Here is an 11566-nt window from a genome sequence, read left to right on the forward strand (position 1 = left end):
TCGGTATTACTTCGTTCGGTTACGTATTGCTAGTTATGAAGTTGCTTCCCTGTTGCCACGAGGACTAGCGGCGGCAGCTGAAAGGAGAGAGACAAGCAGTGCTTACCTTAACATTTGGTATGGTGTTGTACACTAGATGCACTACACCTTTGGTGCGCGCGAACACACACATACGTCATTGGCTTTAACCTTTACATATTTATTAAGGCCAGTATTAGCCTATGTTGTGAGTTAATAATAGTTATCAATATAATTATGGTGATTAGTTGCATGTTCTCAACGCTTTAACTTTCTGATACTATTCCTGTATGATATTAATTCTGAATAACCACAATTTTGTTTTACTTTTTTAATAAGTAACCAGGTAAATCTTGGTGGGACCAGGGATTTTATCATGGTGGGACCAGGGTTTTTTATCCTGTGGGACCAGGGTTTATATCACGGTGGGACCAGGGGTTTATATCATGGTGGGACCAGGGTTTTATATCACGGGGGGACCAGGGTTTTATATCATGGTGTGACCAGGGTTTTTATCATGGTGGGACCAGGGTTTTTATCACAGTGGGACCAGGGTTTATATCACGGTGGGACCAGGTTTTGCTCATGGTGGGACGAGGTTTATATCACGGTGGGACCAGGGTTTATATCATGGTGGGACCAGGGTTTTTATCATGGGTGGGACCAGGGTTTATATCACGGTGGGACCAGGGTTTATATCACGGTGGTACCAGGGGTTTTTATCGTGGTGGGACCAGGGTTTTTTATCATGGTGGGACCAGGTTTTATCACGGTGGGACCAGGGTTTATATCACGGTGACCAGGGTTTTATATCATGGTGGGACCAGGGTTTATATATCACGGTGGGACCAGAGTTTTTATCACGGTGGACCAGGGTTTTTATCATGTAGGGACCAGGGTTTTTATTACTGTGGGACCAGGGTTTATATCACGGTGGGACCAGGTTTATGATGGTGGGACCAGGGTTTTATCATGGTGGGACCAGGGCTTTTATCATGGTGAGACCTGGGTTTTATATCATGGTGGGACCAGGGTTTTTGTCATGGTGGGACCGAGGATTATCATGGTGGGACCAGGGTTTATATCACGGTGGGACAGGGTTTTTATCATGGTGGGACCAGGGGTTTTTTTATCATGGTGGGACCAGGTTTTTATATCATGGTGGGACCAGGGCTTTTATCATGGTGAGACCTGGGTTTTTATATCATGGTGGGACCGGGGCTTTTATCATGGTGGGACAGGGTTTTATCATGGTGGGACCAGGGTTTTTATCATGGTGAGACCAGGGTTTTATATCACGGTGGGACAGGGGTTTTATCATGGTGGGACCAGGGTTTTTATCATGGTGGGACCGAGTTTATCATGGTGGGACCAGGGTTTTATCACGGTGGGACAGGGTTTTTTTATCATGGTGGGACCAGGGATTTATGATGGTGGGACCAGGGTTTTTATCATGGTGGGACCAGGGATTTATCATGTGGGTGGGACCAGGGTTTTTTATCACGGTGGGACCAGGGTTTTTATCATGGTGGGACCGGGTTTTATCATGGTGGGACCAGGGATTTATCATGGTGGGACAGGGTTTTTATCATGGTGGAACAGTAGATGATAAACTTCTGAACAAAAAGAATCACTAACAAGTTTATATAATACCGAAGAAAAATCATCGTACGATATATATCTAAAGTGTAGTGATCATTAGCCCTCGGTGCATCATGAAGACACAACGTTGAATATTTATAAGTAATGACTAGAGATAATTTATTTCACAACGAAGGTCATTAGCGAGTGTGACTTCCTAATAGTCTAAGGAAACTGAGGAGACGTTCGTAGTACTGTGAGACTGGATGGTCAACAGAGTCATTATTACTACACCACCCTCACACCTGCCATCACACTACACCTACACCTCAACACCTGCCATCCTCAACGTGCCATCACCACACCTACACCCTCAACACCTGCCATCACTACACCTACACCTCAACACCTACCATCACACTACACCTACACCCTCAACACCTGCCATCACACCACCCACCCTCAACACGTGCCATCACACCACACCTACACCCTCAACACCTGCATCACCACCTCACCCTCAACACCTGCCATCACCCACCACACCCTCAACACGTGCCATCACCACACCTACACCCTCAACACCTGCCATCACACTACACCTACACCCTCAACACCTGCCATCACACCACACCTACACCCTCAACCGTGCCATCACACCACACCTACACCCTCAACACCTGCCATCACACCACACCTACACCCTCACACGTGCCATCACACCACACCTACACCCTCAACACCTGCCATCACACACCCCTACACCCTCAACACCTGCCATCACACTACACCCTCAACACCTGCCATCACACTACACCTACACCCTCAACACCTGCCATCACACCACACCTACCCCTCAACACCCTACCATCACACTACACCTACACCCTCAACACCTGCCATCACACTACACCTACACCCTCAACACCTGCCATCACACTACACCTACACCCTCAACACCTGCCATCACACCACACCTACACCCTCAACACCTGCCTCACACACCTACACCCTCACACCCATCACACACACCCCCTACACCCTCAACACCTGCCATCACACACCACACCCTCAACACCTGCCATCCCCACACCACCCTCCAACACCTGCCCATCACCACACCTACACCCTCAACACCTGCCATCACCACACCTACACCCCTCAACACCTGCCATCACACTACACCTACACCCTCAACACCTACCATCACACCACACCTACACCCTCAACACCTGCCATCACACTACACCTAAACCCTCAACACCTGCCATCACTACACCTACACCTCAACACCTGCCATCACACCACACCTACACCCTCAACACCTGCCATCACACTACACCTACACCTCAACACCTGCCATCACACCACACCTACCCTCAACACCTGCCATCACACCACACCTACCCCTCCAACACCTGCCATCACACTACACCTACACCCTCAACACCTGCCATCACACCACACCTACACCCCTCAACACCTGCCATCACACCTACACCCTACACCTCAACACCTGCCATCACTACACCTTCACCCTCAACACCTGCCATCACACTACACACCCTCAACACTTGACATCACACCACACCTACACCCTCAACACCTACCATCACACTACACCTACACCCTCAACACCTGCCATCACACTACACCTACACCCTCAACACCTGCCATCACACTACACCTACACCCTCCACACCTGCCATCACACACACCACCCCTCAACACCTGCCATCACACTACACCTACACCCTCAACACCTGCCATCACACTACTACACCCTCAACACCTGCCATCACACCTACACCTACACCCTCAACACCTGCCATCACACCACACCTACACCCCTCAACACCTGCATCACACACACCTACACCTCAACACCTGCCATCCACCACACCTACACCCTCAACACCTGCCATCACACTACACCTACACCCTCAACACCTACCATCACACCACACCCTACACCCTCAACACCTGCCATCACACTACACCTACACCCTCAACACCTGCCATCACACTACACCTACACCCTCAACACCTGCCATCACACTCACACCTACACCCTCAACACCTGCCATCATCACACCCTACACCTCAACACCTGCCACCACATCACACTACACCCTCAACACCTGCCATCACACTACACCTACACCCTCAACACCTGCCATCACACCACACCTACACCCTCAACACCTGCCATCACACCTACACCCTCAACACCTGCCATCACACACACCTACACCCTCAACACCTGCCATCACCACACCTACACCCTCAACACCTGCCATCACACCACACCTACCCTCCAACACCTGCCATCACACCACCTACACCCTCAACACCTGCCATCACCACACCTACACCCCTCAACACCTGCCATCACACTACACCTACACCCTCAACACCTGCCATCACACTACACCCTACACCCTCAACACCTGCATACACCACACCTACACCCTCAACACCTGCCATCACACTACACCTACACCCTCAACACCTGCCATCACACTACACCTACACCCTCAACACCTGCCATCACACTACACCTACACCCTCAACACCTGCCATCACACCACACATTACACTCTCACACAACATTAAAGCAAAATCAACATTGCGATGATTTTTTACAACCAAGACAAAGAAAGACAAATCTAGGGTCGGTTTACAGGCCACAGTTATCAAAACACGAGTGATTTATTATTGCAAAGATTATAATATTAATATCTAATATACACAGACACGTTCCACAAAAACCATATTATAACTTGATCCTTGAGTTATTCCCTTTACCTCTGTGTGCGAAGTTGGCAAGTGAACGGAAATAAATGTAAAACGTCCCAAAGTTTTCTATTTCCAAAGGTGACCTATTGTTAGACTGGTTGACTTGGATAAAATATGACTAACATCTTGGCGTATAAAAGAGATTGGAGGAAGGAGAGGGTAACTTTTTTTGTGATCTGTGTTAGTCTATCACCTCAACACCCACCTCACTTACTACTAAAGTATTCACCAGATGAAGAAAGTTGGGGGGGGACTCTTATCAGTCACTTTACATATCTCACTTCTTTCACACACACACACGCCTTCCTTCTCTCTTTCCCCCTCGTCTTCCCCCTCTTCCTCCTCCTCCCCTACCCCTCCTCTTCACCATCCTCCTCTACCACCAAAACAAAAACACGTCTACACACCCGCATATACAACCCAAAGCCGATAGAAAATTGTTCTCCTCCTCACACGGGATTCGCCTAACCTCTCACACCAATACCATGATAGGTGTCGAGTTAAGTTGCCCACATATCCCCAGAGACGACCTAACCTGTCACCCGGTACATGGTATTATATTCAGTGTACTCGGGTCAGTGTCCTTATTACAGAGATCATAGGACCAGCTCACACATACGACCGGCCGTGTTTATGGACGGTTATAAATATTTCTCTTCTGACCCCGTGTGTTGTATGAGTCACATGCGTGTGTGTGTGTGTGTGTAATATTAATTATCGGTTTATTGAAAAAGCATGGCAACCGCAAGGCTGAAAATATACAGTTACATAATTAAGGAATGGGTCTCTTGATTTACAAATAATATACAAGTAACATAAGTGATACAAATATGATAAATAATGACTAGGTGGGAAGGTCATACTCCAGGGCATTTCAACATAGTAAGAGTGCAAAAAGGTAAGTTTTATCTGGGAGTGAATACACTGGTTGATTACGAGTTGTTGATAATTTTCATAAGGGTTGGGACTGGGCTGTTCTTATAGCGACCAGTACGTGTTCGTATGGGCTGGATGCGGTTGTGGTGTAGAACAGCAATTCTCGGACGAGGGATCTCGGTTGGTAGTAGGAGCCGGTGTCGAGGATGGTACAGAAGCTTCTCACCAAATCTGCAGATGAGGTCGTGGTGATGGTCAGAGACAGCAGAGAGAGTCAGTGTGTTGAGTGCTTCTTGAAATGTGGAGTAGGAAGGGGAGAGAATAATCTTGCATGCCCTCTTTAGCACTTTTTCTAGGTGTTTACTTTGTGTGCCATTTAGGGAGGAAGACCAGGTGGGAAGGCATAGGTGAGCTTGGGAAGTATGAATGTTGAGTAAACACTGAGGAGCTTGGGCGCAGGAACTCCGAGGACTTGAGTCGGTGAAGGAGGTGGAGACGGAAACTGGAGGATTTGTCAACTGTACTGACGTGTGGTTTCCAATTCAGTTGTCTATAGTGACGCTGAGGAGCTTAGTGGAATCTACAACCTGGAGTGTGTTGGGACCCTAAAGTAATGGAAGGGGTGGAAAACGTATGAGGAGAGGTTGATGTGCATAACCATGGTCTTGGTATGGTTGATGGCGACGTGGTTGCTGGTTTGTGTGTGTGTGTGTGTGTGTGTGTGCGCGCGCGCGCGTGCGTGATTGTCTGTTTGTCTCTGTTGTCGCTGTCTGATTGTCTGTCTGTTTAATTGTCTGTCTGTCCATCTCTCTATATATGTCTCTGTGTCTGATTAATTATCTGTCTGTCTGGCGGTAATTCTGTCTCTCTCCCTCACATTCCCTAGCCCTACCCCTACTCCTCGGGACCCTCACCTCCTTCTCAACCACCCACTACCCGTACCCACTCACCCCTCCACCACCCATTCCCTGGCTCCCTAACACCCACACCGGCTCCCACCACCCACTCCTCTCCACCACCCAGTCCCCATTCTCTACCACCCACTCCCGGCTCCAAAATGAGGCCCTAAGATTCGTCACAGGTGAAAGATACCCTTTCACCAGAACCACAGCCGAGATACATAGTGACTTGAGAATAAAACCCATCAACCAGCAGCTGCACACCCTGGCCAGCAGAGTCTGGCAAAAATAGTCCTTCAAAGACTCCCACGAGACAACGACAATAACCATACATGGTTCCCAAAAAGTTCCCAAATCTCAAAAGGTCCATTACCACCCCCGATCTATACGGCCAGGCAATAGACAACCTCTAGACCAGCATCCGCCAGTATGGTCGGCGGAATATGAAATAAGGCCCTCAAAACACCCATATATGGGACAGGGTAGGATGCCTAGTGCCTGTACCGACAGACAATAACTAACCCATGACACAACCCTAACACACTATTAGCTTAGCTAGGCGGTCAGCTCACCCTCTCTTACCTCCTCCTAAATTTCTTAAATTTCCGAACTATAACTTCCTTCCCCCACCTCTAATCTTCTTTCACCTTCTCTCTCTCTACAGTACAAAAAAAAACCGCTCCCCCGCTTCCTAACACCACTCCCCGCCTAACACCCACTCCCCGGCTCAACACCCCACTCCCCTTCCCACCACCCTCCCCCTTCCCACCACCCCATCCTCCCTTCCCCTCTACCCTCTCCTCCCCTCCCTCTCTACCCCTTTCCTCCACCACCCACTCCGCTCCCATCAACTCCTCTCTACCCCTCCTCTTCCCCCCCACCCCTCCCCAGCTTCCCAACCCATTCCCTACCAACCCCCTCTCTACCTCCTCTTCCCCACCACTCCCCTCTACCCCGACTCCCTCCCACCCACCACCGTGTCGCTAGCGCTCTACATGGTCAACACACAGAGGCTGTGCCACTGCTGGGACGGGAAGGTAAATGTTGGCATCGAAGTGAGAAGAGTTAATCTGCTCACTGGTGTATCCCTCGGGACCAGACCTACTGTTACCTGTTGTTGTTACCTGTTGGTGTTACCTGTTGTTGTTACCTGTTGGTGTTACCTGTTGTTGTTACCTGTTGTTGTTACCTGTTGGTGTTCCCTGTTGGTGTTACCTGTTGTTGTTACCTGTTGTTGTTACCTGTTGGTGTTCCCTGTTGGTGTTACCTGTTGTTGTTACCTGTAGTTGTTACCTGTTGGTGTTACCTGTTGTTGTCACCTGTTATTACCTGCTGTTGATGTTATAGGCGCTGTTATTTGCTGTTTAGGTGCTGTTATTGCTGTTTTGTACCGTTATTGCTGTCTATATACCATTATTGCTGTTTAGGTGCTGTTATTGTTGTTTAGGGGCTGTTATTGCTGTTTAGGGACTGTTAATGCTGTTGAGGTGCTGTTATTGCTGTTAGGTGCTGTTATTGCTGTTTAGGTGCTGTTATTGCTGTTGGGGTGCTGTTATTGCTGTTGGGGGTGCTGTTATTGCTGTTTAGAGGCTGTTATTGCTGTTTAGGGGCTGTTGTTGCTGTTTAGGGGCTGTTATTGCTGTTTAGGTGCTGTTAATGCTGTTGAGGTGCTGTTATTGCTGTTAAGGTGCTGTTACTGTTTAGGTGCTGTTATTGCTGTTGGGGTGCTGTTATTGCTGTTAAGGTGCTGTTATTGCTATTTAAGGCTGTTATTGCTGTTTAGGTGCTGTTATTGCTGTATGTACCGTTTTTGCTGTTTAGGTGCTGTTATTTCTGTTTAGAGTGCTGTTATTGCTGTTGAGGTGCTGTTATTGCTGTTAAGGTGCTGTTATTGCTGTTTAAGGCTGTTATTGCTGTTTAGGGCTGTTATTGCTGTTTAGGTGCTGTTATTGCTGTTGGGGTGCTGTTATTGCTGTTAAGGTGCTGTTATTGCTGTTTAAGGCTGTTATTGCTGTTTAGGGGCTGTTATTGCTGTTTAGGGGCTGTTATTGCTGTTAAGGTGCTTTTATTGCTGTTTAGGGCTGTTATTGTGTTTAGGTGCTGTTATTGCTGTTTAAGGGCTGTTATTGCTGTTTAGGGCTGTTAATGCTGTTGAATGTTGTTATTGCTTTTAGGTGCTGTTATTGTATGTACCGTTATTGCTGTTTAGGTGCTGTTATTGCTGTTTAAATTGCTTTGTTATTCTGTTAAGTGCTGTTATTGCTGTTAAGATTCTGTTATTGCTGTTTAGGGGCTGTTATTGCTGTTTAGGGCCTGTTAATGCTGTTGAGGTGTTGTTATTGCTGTTAAGGTGCTGTTATTGCTGTTTAGGTGCTGTTATTGCTGTTTAGGGCTGTTATTGCTGTTTAGGGCTGTTAATGCTGTTGAGGTGTTGTTAGTGCTTTTAAGGTGCTGTTATTGCCTTCTCTGGTGCCTTTATTTGCTATGTTCGTGCTGTTGCAGTTGTCGTAGGTACACAAAAAATTTTAAAAGAATGACACTGAAAAATTTGTCCAAATATCCCCGGGAAAAGGGTTAGGTTAGGTTTAGGTTAGGTTAGGTTAGGCTAGGTTAGGTTAGGTTAGGTTAGGTTAGGTTAGGTTAGTTTTTTACCTAATTGATCAATTCTCCCAAAACAAGATAAAATGTTACAAAAACCAAATTTGTCCATCATTTGAAAGATAACGGACAACAGTAAGGCTGACTGCCAACAAACTTGACACAGTTGACAGCCGACAGGAAACAGACAGAGTTGGCAGCCAACTGGTTGACACAGGGTTGGCAGCCAACGGTTCAGACACAGAGTTGGCGTAACGGTTTCAGACACGAGTTGGCAGCCAACGGGTTCAGACACAGAGTTGGCAGCCAACGGGTTCAGTATGGAACTGCCAAAGAATGGCTGACGAAGGAATGGCTCTCTAGAATGGCCTGGTGGCTGACAACAGAACAAAAAACTATCTGGCAACGAGTTGATGGCTGACAAAAGAATGACTAGCCGACGGACCTGATACCTTAACAATGGAATAAATGGCTGGTTGACATCCAACTGGTGGATGACAACAACTGATGGCTGACAACCAACTGATGGCTGACAACCAACTGATGGCTGACAACCAACGGGATGGAATATCAACCGTCAAGATAAGATCTAATTGCCTGATAACTAGACAGGTGGAACTAGATGGTGCAGCAGCTGGGTAATAACTGAACAGATGATGCACTTGTCTGTATCTGAGGTGGTGGGTGATAGTGTGTGGCTCCGTATGAATATTCTCCCTGCGAATCAAAGGCTGGAATGTGCAATCAGAGAATGGTCAGTGAGTCGCCCACACGCCCACTGCGGAGAGCTACAGGGATACTGTATGTGGGAGGGGGATTGTGGGGTATGTGCGTGTGTGGGGGTGTGTGTGCGTGTGAGGGGTGGAGGAGGGTAGGTTTGTGCAGGTGGGAGGGGGATGAGTGGAGAGAGAGAGAGAGAGAGTAATCTGGTCCTGTCTGTGCGACTGAGCAGCCCTTTCGAGGAGCCTCTCTCCTCACCCCACATGGGGAGGGGGCTAGAAAAGGTGCCCTAAACATAGCCTGACTAAAGAACCAACCTGACTCAGTAAGGTCATCCTTATGCGGTAAAAACAAAATTATAATCTCATATCAAAACAAAAACAAACTATACAACCTCTTATGGTCGCTTCATGGAATTTCAGGACCTTCTGGATACTGGCACAAATGAGCGTCCTGAAAGAAGAACCGCCCTTGTGGCAAAAGAGCTGGTTAGGTATAACATCGACGTAGCAGTCATTAATGAGTCAAAGCACCCAGACGAGGACCGTCTCACAGAATGGGGGTATGGCAATACCTTCGTCTGGAAGGGTAAGCCTGCTGCAGAGAGAAACTGTATTTATGGAGTTGGATTTGCCATCCGCCAACGCATCCTACACAGGCTAACTGAAATTCTTGTTGGGATCAATGAGCGCCTCATGACGCTCAGTATCCCACTGAATCACTCACGTCATGCCTTTTTCATCAGTGCATATGCCCCAACACTGGATGCAGAGGATGACATCAAGGAGGCCTTTCAATCCGACCAAGAAAGAGTGCTAACCTCTATCCCCAGACAATATAAGGTTGTGCTCCTTGGTAACTTCAATATAGATTTGGCAGAGATGCTGACATTTGGCAGGAAACCAGAGGGAGGAATGGACTAGGCAAGTGTAATCTCACGGCCTACTCCTCCTCAGCAAATAATGCTGCAAAAATCTCACTATCACCAATACCTTGTTTAGGCAAGCAGACAAGTTCAAGGGTTCGTGGCAACACTCACGATCCAAACACTGGCATCTCATTCTACATCATTGTCGAGAAAGAGATCGACGAGATGTCCTCATCACCCGTGCCATACGTGGCTCAGACCCTTGCGATGCTGATCATCGGCTCGTCAGTACTAAGCTCTCACTTCAAGTCGCCCCAAAACGGCGAAGGCAACAAGCCTCCAGAAGACGGTTTACCACTAAGCGTTTGGAGGGTCCAGTGGTAGCACATGCTTTCAGAGAGCAGCTCAAACATAGTCTGATAAACAACCCAACAGCAAACAACCCAAATCCCAGTGCCAAATGGGGTATTTCTCTACACTGTCATGACAAAAACCTGCAGAAAGATCCTCGGCCAGATCGAAAGAATACACCAGGATTGGTTTGATGAAATGACCCGGAAATCAGTATACTATTCGAGGATACGTGTTGCTTTAACTGGTGGCAGAACAACACTTACGCCCGTATTATTACACAACATCTTCCTTGCAGAGGGTCGTCGTGTTTCAACCCGACGTTTAAACTAAATGAGTCCTGAGGACACCGCAGTACAGTACTTAACGGGGTGGTGTGGCGGTAATGTTAGTAATTCAATATTATAAATTAATTTTATTGGAAGAAAGCAGCAGCCAGCACGAAGTTTGCCTACAAGGAACGGCTGATTTAAAAATATAGCAGGTGAAACAAAAACTTGCAGATCAACACAAGATGCGCGAAATTTCAATTCCACTAAAACAGTTTATGGGCCAATCACTCATAAACGGCCCCTCTTTCTCATCCGACGGTAACTCCCTCATTAATAGGGAAGAAGGCATCCGTCAGCGCAGAAGAAACACACATTCGCTGCTCAACCGAAACACCGATGTGGATGTCTGACTACCCAGCATGTGTCTCAGCATCCACAGCTGACCCATCTGAGTTATCCCCCATCTTGGACGAGATAGCTGCTGCCATTAAACTGATGAAAATAACAAAGCCTCAGGGCCTGATGCAATCTAAAGGTGAATAAAGCAGGAGGACCTCTTACTAGTCGTTTTCTTCACTCTCTCT

This window comes from Homarus americanus, unplaced genomic scaffold (genome assembly GCF_018991925.1).
Source record: "Homarus americanus isolate GMGI-L3 unplaced genomic scaffold, GMGI_Hamer_2.0 scaffold22250, whole genome shotgun sequence".
NCBI lineage: Eukaryota > Metazoa > Arthropoda > Malacostraca > Decapoda > Nephropidae > Homarus > Homarus americanus.